This window comes from Bombina bombina, chromosome 6 (assembly GCF_027579735.1).
Source record: "Bombina bombina isolate aBomBom1 chromosome 6, aBomBom1.pri, whole genome shotgun sequence".
In the NCBI taxonomy this organism is placed as follows: Eukaryota; Metazoa; Chordata; class Amphibia; order Anura; family Bombinatoridae; genus Bombina; species Bombina bombina.
In genome coordinates this window covers 800,407,409-800,422,575 of record NC_069504.1, presented here as the reverse complement: position 1 = coordinate 800,422,575, position 15,167 = coordinate 800,407,409, and the positions used below count along the sequence as shown (strand labels likewise).

The 15,167-nt window shown below is 38.8% G+C and overlaps 1 protein-coding gene across 1 annotated transcript in view; it reads right to left on the bottom strand.

Moving 5' to 3' along the window:
- The window catches only part of LOXL2 (lysyl oxidase like 2), a 193,265-nt gene extending 186,497 nt beyond the window's left edge, over window positions 1-6,768 (bottom strand). The window contains exon 1 of the mRNA XM_053718125.1: window positions 6,640-6,768. The gene's annotated coding sequence lies outside the window, so the exon portion shown is untranslated. The remainder of the gene's footprint in view (window positions 1-6,639) is intronic.
- Between the last annotated feature and the right edge of the window lie 8,399 nt (window positions 6,769-15,167).

Genomic DNA, 15,167 nt, shown 5'->3' with positions numbered 1-15,167 from the left:
TAAAAAAAAGAAAAAAAAAGGAACCACTGACTAAATAGGTTTAAGTTTCGTTATCCTAACCAGTTTAAGGCAAAAAACACTTTGGTACCTGAAAATGTGAATCAAAACAAAAGATATTTTTATAGAGTGTCAACTATAATACTGTGGTATAATTGTACCAAGTAGTACACTCTATATTACATTTCACAATATATTTATTCAGATGATTCTTTCCAGTCCAGTCTCGTATCTCCCTGATTATATTTAACTCAGGAAAGTCTAAGTGCGGGCACCAACTAGACCGGGTTATTTGATGTTTACACCCATCTGAAACAAGGTTTGTGGATTACAGTCAGATATAATCTTGAATGCAAGGAGAGGTGTGTAACAGTATGTTAGGGCATATCATATCAGCAAGGATGCCGATGTATTTTATGGGCGCATATTAGCCTTAAGAAACTGAGTTTTGTATCTCACCAGCACCGATCTGTCCTCACCCAGGTTCTGTGTAGTCCAGCCGCTTTCGATGAAGTTCTAGGGATGTATGATATCCGGATCACCGTAATTACCCAGGTAGGGCTGAAGCTTCCGAGCGGGAGGGCACACCTGCGTTCTGCAGCCACCTTTTTGCGCCCAACACACACTGCTACACCGGGGAGCAGCGTATGGGGTGCTCTGTCCGCTGACCGCTCTGCTCCGGAAATGAGCTGCAGGAAGATCCCCAGGAAAGGGGAGAGAACTCATCCGCTGCCGTTGTAGTCCCGGCAGCGCTCTCAGATTCCACCACGCCTTGCGCTCAAGTGCGGCTGCAGCCCCTCTCCTCAGGACCAACCGCGGGACACCGGCGCACCGGACCTCCAGCGGGGGGTAAGTAGTAGTCTCTGCAGTGAAGATAGAAAATATATGTCCTGCTTTTAAGCCTGGGTTAAGTCAGGGTTGAGTCTGGGTTAAGCTGATGTCAGGTCTTGTAAATCCAGCCACAGGGCAGAGGGGTTTCCCACATACACAGCAGTGCCACCGTGAGCTTGCTTGGCCTGTTGATTTAGCATATGTGATGCGTCTTGACCGTAAGTTCAGGCTGTGTATAAAGGATAGGTACTTGTATTGCCCCACCGTCTCTGTACAATAAAACTTGTGCTTCAGCCAACAAGCACAGACCAAGCTGCTTTGGGGGACTTCTGTTGCAAGGATCCGAGGATCCCAAATCCGGGCCGGATAAAGTTTCCACGGCCAAGGAAAATTCGGCAAACGGCTGGCAGGTAGTTATTCTCCAGGCAGCGTGCACCTGGAGCGGGAGCTAACACCTGTGATACCTGTGTGCTCCGCCTCCAGCAGGAAGTCCTCCCCCATAACGTTGTCTCTTTAATGTGCTATATATATGTAGGTTGTTTTGTGTTTCTATTATGCACTTGCATTAAATGTACTTCATTTCCTTGGTATCCTTTGTTGAAAGGCATACCTAGATAGGCTCAGGAGCAACAATGCACCACTGGAAGATCGCTAGTGATTGGTGGCTATGCACATATGCCTTTTGTCTTTGAGTAACCTAATAATATAATAAGCTAGGTCCCAGTAGGGCATTAATGCTATGGAGTTGACTTTAAAGGGATAGAAAACCCATTTTTTTTAGTTCACGAGCAGAAAGAGCTTACAATTTTAAATAGCATTTCAATTTATTTCTATTATCTAAATAGTTTCTTTCTCTTTGTATCCTACATTGAAAAGTATATCTAGGTAGGCTCAAAAGCTGTTGATTGGTGGCTGCAAATATATGCCATTGGCTTTCAGCTATCTGCCAGTAGTGCATTACTGCTCTTTCAACAAAGGATTACAAGAGAATGAAGAAGACTTTTTGCTTCATTACAGTGGCATTATAAAGGCAACAGGTCTAACCCCTCATCTCACTCAGGAAAATTCTAATATTTGAGGAATTCAGCAAAGCTTCTATGCAAATTATTTCTACAGCAACATCTCAATAATCGAACATTTTAACCCACTTATTTCAAACAGTTAATACCAGTTTTTAAAGGGACAGTAAACACCTTGTAATTAGAAAACATTTCTGTTGTGTTGCTGAGTAACATATCAGTCAATTTTTAATGTTTTTAAAGCAAATTAACATCCCTTTTACAGCAATTATTATTAATATCAAACCCCACCCACCATTTGCCTTATTTGGAAGAGCCAATCTGGGCTTTAGTCTACAGACAACAAGGATAGCCGGTGTCATAAATTTTGTATGAAATGCATCGTTTTGCAGTTGTTATCTGATAAAGCCAATTAGGGACAGATAAGTAGCGGAGTTGGCCTTGAGAAGTCAGCAGGGTACATTCCAAGTTCTAAGCATTAGAAATTTAGAGTTAAATTAAAGTAAAAAGGGGCAAAATAAATAATGAAAATATATTGCAAAGGTGTTTCATTACATTATTGTATAAAAGGTGTTTAACACCACTAGTTCATTTTTGCTAATAAAACATCTTCAATATTACATTAAAAGGGCATAGAAGTTAAACTTAAACTTTAAAGGGACAGTCAACTCACAGTCAACAAATTTTTATTGTTTAAAAAGATATATAATCCCTTTATTACCCATTCCCTAGTTTTGAATAACCAACACAGTTATATTAATATACTTTTTACCTTTGTAGCTAAGCCTCATTTTACAGTCCCCTGATCACATTTTTTTAATTTATTATCTGACTTGCATTTTAGCCAATTAGTGCTGTCTCCTGCACAACTCCACGGGCGTGAGCACAATGTTATCTATATGGCTCACATGAACTAGCAGTCTCCTGTTGAGAAAAGCAAATATAAAAACATGTGATAAGAGGCTGTCTATAGTGTCTACAGTAAATGTTATAAAGTATATTAATCTAACAATGTTGGTTGTGCAAAGCTTGGGAATGGGTAGTAAAGGCGTTACCTATCTTTTTAAACAATAACAATTTTGGTGTAGACTGTCCCTTTAATGATTCAGACAGAACATGCAATAAAATATCCTTGAAATAGCTCCTTTCCATAAGAACATATTGAATTATATCTGTGCACAAGACTTCAAAGCCTATGTTCCCATAGAAAGAGTTAAACTTTTACTTCTTTGCATGTCTTCCAAGACAAAGGGACATGAAACCCATTTATTTTTTTCTTTCATGATTCCTATAGAACATGTCATTTAAAAAAAAACTTTCTAATTTAGTTATTTTATCAAATTGTCTTTGTTCTCTTTGCATACTTTGTTGAACATCAGGGTGGTAAGCTCAGGAGCTTGCACGTTTCTGCAGCACTATATTTCAGTGGTTTTGGAAGAATGTTATACATTTAGAAGAGCGCTAGATAGCAGCACTTTTCCCTGCCCTGATCCAGAGGTGTGCACGCTACCCAACAAAGAATACCATGAGAACTAAGCAAATTTGATCAAATTTGATCAAATAAGCAAATTGGAAATGTTTTAAAAACTGTATGCTCTGTTTGAATCATGAAAGAAATATCTGGATTTCCATGTCCCTTTTATCCATCCTAATTCTTAGCTTGTACACTCAGTTTACATACTTGTAATCAGTTTTAGACACCAACTCCTGTTATGTAGATGTAACTGGGACTAGTTATTTTACTAACTTACACAGGTAACAATTTCCATAGTATAATAGAGCAGACTAATTCTTTTTACAGATCTTGTTCTGGTTCATTCCAACCCTCATGAGATATAGAACATTAACCCTGTAGCTAGGAGACAATATGAAACATATTAACCCTTTTCTAGGCCTCATGAATCTATTAAACCTTTCTACCGCACACACACGGTGGCCAGATCAGAACCCCACTGTGATAGAGTTAACATAGAAAAGAACAACACGCAGGAAAAACCATCAGACGCAGGAAGTAACCCTAATGTGGAAACCAGAGAAACATGCAAAAGAAACTCTGTGTGCCCAGATAGGGGGGTGTGATCACAAGGGGGAGCAGCTCTCTACAATAATACCAAGTATGTCTGTATCTGTATGTTATGGGAACACTTTCTTATGCAAGTTAGCCACATATACAAGTAAATAACATCCTGCAAGAGAACAATTCGGATCCTCTATTCACTGATAATGAGACCCTGGCCTTAAAAGGATATGAAACCCACATTTTTGTCTTTCATGATTCAGAAAGAGAACAATTTTAAACAACATTCCAATTTACTTCTATTATTTCATTTGTTTCATTCTTCAGATATCCTTTGTTGAAGACATAGCAATGCACATGGGTGAGCCAATAGCACGAGGCATCTATGTGCAGCCACCAATTAGCAGCTACTGAGCCTATCTAGATATGCTTTTCAACCAAGGAAGCCAAGAGAATGAAGCAAATTAGATAATATCATGCAAATAGATAGTTGCTTAAAATTGCATGCTCTTTCTAAATCATGAAAGACAAATTTGGGTTTAATGTCCCTTTAATTATGTAAGGATGGAGCAGCTTCTATATAATCTGAGTTATTCTATAGAATTTATTAAAGGGACAGCAAACATTGGAAACATTTACATTTATGTTTAAAGGGATAGAAAAGCCAACATTAAACTTCCATGATTCAGATACAGCATGCAATTTTAAGACAATTAAATTCACTTCTATTATCAAATGTCCGTTGTCTTGGTACTGGGAGCTAGCTGGTGATTGGTAGCTACACACATCTGTCTCTTGTCACTGGCTCACCAGATGAGTTCAGTTAGCACTCAGTAGTGCATTGCTGCTCTGGAGCTGCATTTAACTATGTGTTTAATCCCTTTACAGGATTGAAACACATAGTTATATGCAAGCGATAGTATACATAATAAAATGCTTTAACACACTAGAACATTTTTGTTTTGATGGTTTATATCCCTTTAATGGATAATAGTGAGAGAGAGAGAGAGAGAGAGAGAGAGAGAGAGAGAACACCATCTACACATTGCACTTTACAAGGATAATTAGCTTTACATTAATAAACGTGCACCTTTAGTAATTATGGGTACTTACACAGATGCTGGACACAAATTTGTTTAGTGATGAGTAGTTAAACACAGAGCACAAGCTCTCTCTGTTTCTATGCTATTTTTACATTTAAAGGGATATGAAGCACAATTTTATTTCCTTTCATTATTCAGATAAAGCTTAAAAACAACTTTCTCATGTACTTCTATTATCAAATTGTCTTCATTCTTTTGGTATCTTTTGTTGAAAAGCAGGGATGTAAGCTTAGGAGCTGGACCATTTTTGGAGCACTATATGGCAACAGTTTTGCAGGAATGTTATCCATTTGCAAGAATACTAGATATCAGCACTATTTCCTGCCATGTAGTGTTCCATTTGCCTACCTAAGTATCTCTTCAACACAGAATATCATGGGAATGAAGTAGATTTGATAATAGGAGTAAATTGGAAACTCTGAATCACAAAAGAACATTTTTGGGGTTTAATTTCCTTTCTTCTATTGTGATATGTGTCTAAAAATGATGCCAACAAGGCACTTTATGCTGAACACAAGTTTTTCATTAAAGGGATACTGAACCAAATTTTTTTTCTTTCATGATTCAGATAGAGCATGAGATTTTAAGCAACTTTCTAATTTACTTCTATTATCATTTTTTCTTTGTTCTCATGCTATCTTGATTGGAAAAAGCAGTACTATAAGCTTTAGAGCAAGCCCATTTTTTGTTCAGCACCTGGGTAGCACATGCTGATTTGTGGCTAAATGTAGCAAACCAATAAGCAAGTGCTACCCAGGTGCTGAACTAAAAATGGGCCGGCTCCTAACCTTTCATTACTGCTTTTTCAAACCAAGATAACATGAGAACAAAGAAAAATTGATAATAGGAGTAAATTAGAAAGTTGCTTAAAATTGCATGCTCTATCTGAATCATGAAAGAAAAAAATTGGGGTTAGTATCCCTTTAATTAGTGCCGCACGTATCAGATGTGGAAAAGTTTACACCTACTTTACAGAAGAAATTGGTGCATAGAAAAAGCTTTCATCTAAATTGACAAAGGCACAGCTTTGTGGGGGTAGAGTGCATAAAGCTTTAATAAACACAATTTTAGTGCTTTTCACTTATTGCTCCCTTTAAATTCCTATTAAACAGACATTAGTATGGAAAATGCAATATATATATAGTGATAAAATGCAAATATGAATATCACTAACCTGATCATACACATAAACTACAGTGCAAATGAATCATATTGCACTGTAGGATGACGGGTATTTACCCATATAATAACACATTAGATACAGATGAATGAAGAGTGTCTGCATCTACATTTAATAATAAATGTGCTGAGAGTTTTAGCTGTTTTGGTATCAAGTTCCCAAGAATTCTAACTTTTTGCTTCATAACATTAGCCGTGAGCATGAATGCAACAGCTGCAGCTTTCCTCATGACAGGGAGAATGTCTTATGTCACTTCTTACTGTCCCACATCTGCAGAGAATGCCATTCCATGTATGAGGTCTATTTCTGCAGAGAATGCAATGCCATGTATGAGGTATTTTCAGAAGAGAATGTAATTCCACGTATAAGGTCTTTTATTATTTTAAATCCAGTAATTCTCATGAAATGAAAACACATATCTAGCTTAGTACAGGTCCTCACTTTATTCTGACAACTGAATTAAAATGCAAATAAATAAATAAGGGCTCTCACCTTATAGTGGTTCTTCTATCAGTTCAATAGGAAGGGTCCGTGTCTTTCCTAATGAAGACCTCCGGCCTCAGGTCCCTCTGGCTCCTTTCACTGCCTCTGTTCCCTGCACACTTTTGAACACACAGCAACCTCCCTCCTTCCCTCCCGCCCTCCGCTTTCTCCTCTATACTCCTCCTCTCTCAGTCCCCAGCAGACTCAGACATCGGTGATCTCATGGATTTGTTCTGTAATCCGAGAGGTCAGTAGCTCCTCCAGTAGTCCACTTCATGGATCTGAAGGGCTAACAAATGGAATTTGGGTGAAAGTTAATTACACCCCTGGAACAGGAGGAGTGAGAGAACTATAGATTTATTCAAAATTATTTTATTAGGTTACTGAGGGAAATGTTCAAAACCTATATTTTGTAACTGGTTTTTTTTTAGTGAAGGAGTTTTGTAGTAACTTGCATGCACTAGTAATGAGTTGTTACACAAGTTCATTCAACAAGAGTACATTTAAAGGAGCATGTATTCAATATTTCATATAATGCTTATGAAAAAATAGCATTTACACATATAATTTAGTCAATACTGCAGTATTGGTTTGTACTCCCTGATAATAGATCTTCACCAGCCTATGCGAGCAAGTGCCACTGTATATTCCCCAAGAGAATAAAGCAAATTTGATGATAAAAGTGAATTGGAAAGTTGTTTAAAATTGCATGCCCTATCACAATCATGAAAGTTTACTACTGTCCCTTTAAAGGGACACTGTACCCAATTTTTTTCTTTCCTGATTCAGATTCAGCATGAAATTTTAAGCAACTTTCTAATTTACTCCTATTATCACATTTACTTCATTCTCTTGGTATCTTTATTTTAAATGCAAGAATGTAAGTTTAGATGCCAGCCCATTTTTGGTGAACAACCTGGGATGTCCTTGCTGATTGGTGGATAAATTCATCCACCAATAAAAAAAAGTGCTGTCCAGAGTACTGAACCCAAAAAAAAGATTAGATGCTTTCTTTTTCAAATAAAGAGAACGAAGAAAAATTGATAATAGGAGTAAATAAGAAAGTTGCTTAAAATTGCATGCTCTTTCTGAATTAAAAAAGAAAAAAAATTGGGTTCAGTGTCCCTTTAACTATGTATTATAAATATTTTTTGGCAACTATGTAAAAAAAAAAAAAAAAAAAAAAGCTCACAATAAAACATTTTAATTCTTCCATGAAATAACATAAACAGACAATATTTTTTTGAGGGCCTTTGTTTTAATGTGCCACATAGCACAGATGTGCATTCATTATTGATGCCCTCTGCACCAAAATCGTCACACAAAACATATGAAAAAATAAATACATTTAAAGGGACACTGAACCCAAATTTTTTCTTTTGTGATTCAGAAAGAGCATGACATTTTAAGCAACTTTCTAATTTTCATATCTTTATTTGAAATGCAAGAATGTAAGTTTAGATGCCGGCCCATTTTTGGTGAACAACCTGGGTTGTTCTTGCTGATTGGTGGATAAATTCACCCACCAATAAAAAAGTGCTGTCCAGAGTTCTAGACCTAAAAAATGCTTAGGTGCCTTCTTTTTCAAATAAAGATAGCAAGAGAACGAAGAAAAATTGATAATAGGAATAAATTAGAAAGTTGCTTCAAATGGCATGCTCTATCTAAATCACAAAAGAAGAAATTTGGGTTCAGTGTCCTTTTAAAGGGACATTCTAATAATAATAATAATAAACATAGTCTAATATGTTAGAGCATTTTTGCAATAAGCAAATGCTAATACATTAAAGCATGCCTGTAATTATGTGTTTAACAATAAGCTTAATCCCAATTGAACAAAAAGCATTTTAAAATACTTTAATGCTCCCTGTTTTTAAAGGGACATGGATGTAAACATAATAATTTTATGATTCAGATAGAGCATACAAATCCAATGTACGTCTATCATCAACTTGGTTTCCTTAGTTTCTGTGGGAGCATACTGTAGTATGCTCAGCATGCACGTGTCTTGAGCACTATATGACAGCAACAATGCGTTTAACAATGTCATACAAAGTGTGCTAATTTCATGTCCATGCTGCTGGTGCTACCTTAGTATGCCTTTATGTAAAAACAAGAAACAAACAAAAAAACACAAGTTCCTTTATAGCAGATGAAATCTTGTTTTATAATGTATAAAGAAACAGCTGCATATATCATGAATCCATTGCTGTTTAACTTGAAAATGTATTTCCTGCAACAAAGGCCCAGTTGCACACTGAGTAAGGGGCCTTTCATCCCATGGGAGATGCTCTGGAATGCAGGTGAGTGCATGTTTGTGCGTGTGTATGTGTAATTTATATAGTATACATAATAATTCATGTATAAACCACTGGCATATACAGTACAGTAGAGACTCTGCTACCATACCTATAAATCTGTACACAAGTTTCTATGTCACTCTGTCTCCCAGCCTTACAGTCTAGAGCTGATTCTCTCATCTTTTACGTCTGCAAACTGTTCTTCCATACTGTAGGCCTAAGCTTCTGACAGTGTAAAGACAAACTTCCTAACATTTATCTGAGTCGTTTGGGACAGAGAGGTGAAGGGACTTGTAGGTGGAGCTACAACAGGAGGGGTGGGGTCACGTTTGCCATTGGCAGGGTTGAATTGAGTCAAAGCTAGAGTTGGGGCAGTCAATAGAAGCCAGAATATTTTTGCACAGGCAAAGGACAACGGTGACACCAGGGGGCCTATCTATCAAGCTCCGAATGGAGCTTGGTGCCCCGTGTTTCTGGCGAGCCTGCAGGCTCGCCTGAAACAGCAGTTATGAAGCAGTGGTCACAAAGTCCGCTGCTCCATAACCTGTCCGCCTGCTCAAAGCAGACGGACAGACATCGCCGGAATTCAACCCGATTGAGTACGATCGGGTTGATTGACACTCCCCTGCTGGCGGCCCATTGGCCGCAAGTCTGCAGGGGGCGGCGTTGCACCAGCAGCTCTTGTGAGCTGCTGGTGCAATGCTGAATACGGAGAGCATATTGCTCTCCGTATTCAGCGAGGTCTGGCGGACCTGATCCGCACTGTCGGATCAGGTCGGCCAGACTTTGTTAAATAGGGGTCAAGTCCTACAAAAAAAAGTGTGGGAACAAACTAAGACTTCCACCCCCCTCACAATTATTGTTTTATACATACATACACATACACTGTATTTATATGTATCTAATCTATACACCTTGGTTATTTAAGGAAAACAAATTAAAATCAATTAATGGTTGAATGGCTGCTTTTGGGCCTGAGACTACTCCTCTGTCACAGAGTCTCACCCACTTATGGTGCAACAGTCCTATTTCTGCTAAAGGGATCTAAATAACCACAGAGCAAGCCACACAGAAATGTAAGCACCATGTGTTCCACACAGTGCTTTGTGATCACACAGCAGGACTGCTGACAGGCTTGTATTTAGTGTATTGTAGGAAGTGTTACTGCCCATTACTAGAGGATTTCACTATCCCTCTAACCAGACTGTGTTCCAGCTCCTCCCACAAGCAGAAGCAGTGTTTACTAAAGTATTTCTGTTTTCAGTCTAGGGGGAACTTAGTTCCACCTGCAAAAATAGTGCAGGTACTCCGTTCCCATGCGTCCCCGCTCGACTTGATCCCTGGGTGACACCATCAAGTCCATGGCAATCCTTTAATATCAGACAATTGAGATCTATAGAGTAGATACAAAATTGTATAAATGGAGATGTTACTCAAAAGCAGCAGTTAAACATGTTAAAAAGATTTTCATGCATGAAGAGGTTGAATAAATGTTTCAGTTTAATGTGAAATTAATAAGAAGTGCACAACTATGTACAGCTGAATTCCAAAACTGTGCTGGTCACTGGCTTATATAGGAAACAACCACTGAAAATGTTCATTTGTTCAGCAAAGAAACATATGATTTTGTTTGAAATAAAGCGGTCTTATGCATTTTTAAATATTTTCTTATAGATAAAGCAGCATGTCTATTTAAATAATAAGAAATATGTATTTATGTATATATATGTGCTTCTCTCTATGTGTATTTAGTCTCCCTATGGGAAAAAGGGGAAACCAGACATGGACTCCTTGCTCAGTGTGCTTAGAGGAATATGGCTACACCTCACTGAAGAGGCCCAATGAAGGCCGAAACGATCGCCTGGGGTTGCTGTGTTCCTTGTTCAGAAAGGAATTGCCTGGTATTTCGGCGCTGGACTGACCGTAATAGGCGGGATCAGACTGATATACTACAGGAAGGTTCTTCTCTGTGAAAAGCATTACTGGGCTAAAAGAAGCTGCACCCAGGTGGTAAATCACCAAAGAACAGGCTAACAACGAGGCCCAATGATGGCTGAAACGATCGTCTGGGGTTGCTGTGTTCCTTGTTCAGAAAGGTATTTCGGCGCTGGACTGACCGTAATAGGCGGGATCAGACTTATATACTACTTGAAAGTTCTTCTCTGTGAAAAGCATTACTGGGCTAAAAGAAGCTGCACCCAGGTGGTAAATCGCCATAGAACGTTGCTCGTTCCTGTGAGTGTGCTTCTCTCTGTCTGTATATATATATATATATATATATATATATATACACACACACAGTCACACTTTTATATTTTTATTATACTTCTTTTTGTGAAAATGGCTGAATGACATCATCTATCCCCAATGTTTAATACAAATTACACACAATGGGCAAGATTACATATATGGCGCAGGCTTTAGCACAATCGCTGCCGGCAGTTCATAAAGTATCGTAAGTCGGATAAACTAGCGATGTCCAGAAATGACTGTAAATACAAATTTCTGGAGTCGCCAGTGACTTACGGCACTTTAGAAACTGCCGGCGTCTAAGAAAATAAAAAAAAAAAAACTCAAAACTCCCGTAAAAGTCTAACTCACTCCCAAAAATAAACCCGACACGTAAAACCCCTATATTCGCCATCAAACCCACATCGGAACTAATAATAAAAGTATTAACCCATAAACCGACAACCCCCCACAACGCAATATGCCTAATTAAACTATTAACCCCTAATCTGCCATTCACCCACATCGCAATCTACCTAATAAAAGTATTAACCCCTAAATCCGCCAACCCCCAACATGGCAAACTACCTATTAAAACTATTAACTCCTAATCCGCCATTAACCCACAACGCAATAAACCTAATAAAATTATTAACCCCTAATCCGCCAAACCCACACAACACAATAATGCTAATAAAGCTATTAACCCCTAAACCGCCAAACCCCACAACGCAAATAACTAATCACTAAGCCCCCAAACCTAATACCCCCTAAATTAACCCCATTACATATATTAAAATAAAACTAAATTACGATTAAAATAAAAAAAATAAGTTTAAATTAAACTAAAATTACAGAAAAAAAGTCTAACATTACATAAAATAATAAACAAAATTATCAAAAATAAAAAAATTATACCTAATCCCTATGAAAATAAAAAAGCCCCCCAAAATAAAAACACCCCCTAATCTAATACTAAACTACCAATAGCCCTTAAAAGGGCCTTTTGTAGGGCATTGCCCTAAGTTAAACAGCTCTTTTCCTTAAAAAAATACTGTCCCCCCTCTAACAGTAAAACCCCCCCACCCATCAAACCCCCCAAAATAAAAACTAACACTAAAAAATCTTAAACTACCCATTACCCCTAAAGGGGCATTTGTATGGGCATTGCCCTTAAAAGGGCATTCAGCTATTTTACTGCCCTTAAAAGGACATTCAGCTGTTTTAAGATTGCCCAATATCTCTTATCTAAAAAAAATAAATAAAAAAAAGCTGAACTCTAACCCCCAGATAGGTACTCACGGTTCCTGAAGTCCAGCGGAGAAGGTCCTGTTACAGGCGGTGAAGTCTTCTTCCAAGCAGCCGACATCTTCTTCCAAGCGGGGACCTCTTCTTTCTTCATCCAGGACCAAGCCGATTAAATATGGCGTCCCTTGCATTCCTATTGGCTGATTTGATTGTTCAAATTCAAACCAGCCAATAGGAAAAGAGCTACTGAAATCCTATTGCAATCCTGCGCCTGCCTATGTGTGGCGAGGTGGAAATGGAGTAAAAGTTCTCAATTTTCGCCACGTAAGTCTTTGCGCTGAATATGTGATACCGAGTTGCGACGCGGTTCTATGTTAGCTTATGGGAGTAAAAATAGCGGCCGACGGGTGAAGTATACGTGCTGCATCTATATGTGGCGCTGTATATGTGATACCAAAATAGCGTAAAAACCGGCTAGATATCTGCATGTGTTTTATTCAGTCTGTGTGTATAATGAACATGCATGGGGGTGTGTATGGGGTTATGGGTACTCTCTAAACTGCAGGGCCGGCCTTAGGGTGTGGCGGCGAGGGTGGTTGCCTTGGGCCCCACGCTAAGGGGGGCCCCGCCACGCCCCCGGTGCTGTGCAATAAAAAAAATTAAATTTTAAAAAAATGTTGGCGTCATTTTTAAATTGGCGCCACGCAATGTTGTCAGGAGCGGAGCAGTGAGCCATGGGACTCTGGTGGGAGGAGCCTGGAGGATGAGCAGCAGAGTCGAGAGAGAGGCAGAGTGGAGAGACTGTGGCGTGGGAGCCGAGTGTGGGACTGTCGGAACTTGGACCGAGGAGGAGTAGAGGGCCAGGGCTGGCTGGCTGTGTGACAGTGAATTCATGATCATCATCCCAGGGCCATCATGAATCATGGTAAGCAGCTCATCTGCAGAGCTCCATGGGGGCAGCATTTTATTGCAGGGTGCTGGGGCCAATTGAAGGGGGCTGGGGCATTATTTTATTGCTAGGTGTAATTGAAGGGGTCTGGGGCATCATTTTATTGCAGGGGGGGATAATTTTATTGCAGGTGAGCTGGGGGCATCATTTTATTGCAGGGGGCATCATTTTATTACAGGGGGTCTGGGCATCATTTTATTGCTGCAGGGGGGGGCTTCATTTTATTGCTGGGGGCATAATTTATTGCAGTTGGGCTGGGGGCATAATTTATTGCAGTGGGGCTGGGGGCATCATTTTATTGCTGGGGGCATCATTTATTGCAGGGGGGCTTGGGGCATCATCTTTTTGCTGGGGCATCATTTTATTGCTGGGGGCATAATTTATTGCAGGTGGGTTTGGGGCATCATCTTTTTGTTGGGGGCATCATTTTATTGCAGAGGAGCTGGGGCATCATTTTATTACAGGGGCTGGGGGCATCATTTTATTGCTGGGGCATCATTTATTGCAGTGGGGCTGGGGTCTTCATTTTATTACTGGGGGCATCATTTATTGCAGGGGGTCTGGGGGCATCATATTTTTGTTGGGGGCATCATTTTATTATTATTATACACCAATTTTAAGCGGACGCTTCTGTCTCCCACTTAGACGCTATTCAGAACAAGTTGGGAGGAATCAGAAGACCTTTTTTGCCTATCATCGTATATTTTGCTTTTGTGGAAAGCTTGGGAAGGACATCGATTGGGACTTCCCTTCTGGGATCAATCAAAAAGTTTCCATTTGAGTCCTAAAGCTTTATATTTTACTTTGTGATTTTATTTGTTATCAATTTGTACTTTGTGTTTTTTTATTAATTTATTTGTTATTAATTTATATCGTGTTTATGAGTTAGGGCCGGTCACTACCAATTGTATCAAATAAATATTAGATTTATTATCATAGTTATATTTTCAGAAAGAGTATTTTAAATTGTTTATTCCATGTGTTTTTAAGAATTATAAAATACAATATACAAATTTTATTCATATGTGTTTTATTTCATGTCTGTATTCACCATCAATTTAATTTTTAATCTAATTTTTAGATTTTAACTATATGGGAATTAATTATAACCCTTAGGTGTGAGGATCACAAATCTCTCTGCATCAGAATATATATATATTTAAATTTGTGCACATAGTTACACGTTCAGAATTCTGAGTTTATATATAAAATCCCCTCTTTTAATTGTTTACTTTAGCATTAATTTTGCGCACTTATATCCTTTATCCAACCTTTGCTTTTGTCTTTTTGGAAGTTATATTGGGAATCTTCCTTATATATAGGTGCTTGTATTCAGGTCATTTTGCGCTGGTCTCTAATTGTTTTTTTCTCTGGGCATCATTTTATTGCAGGGGAGCTGGGACACAATTGTATTGCTGGGGGCATAATTTTTTTTGCAGGGGGGCTAGGGGCATAACTTTATTGCAGGGGGCATCATTTTATTACAGGAGGTCTGGGCATCATTTTATTGCAAGGGGCTTCATTTTATTGCTGGGGGGCTTTATTTTATTGCTGGGGACATCATTTATTGCAGTCGAGCTGGGGCATCATTTATTGCAGTGGGACTGGGGCATCATTTTTTGCAGGGGGGCTTGGGGCATCATCTTTTTGTTGGGGGCATCATTTTATTGCAGGGGAGCTGGGGGCATCATTTTATTGCAGTGGGGCTGGGGGCATCATTTTATTGCAGTGCGGCTGGGGGCATCATTTTATTGCTGGGGGCATCATTTATTGCAGGTGGGTTTGGGGCATCATATTTTGTTGGGGGCATC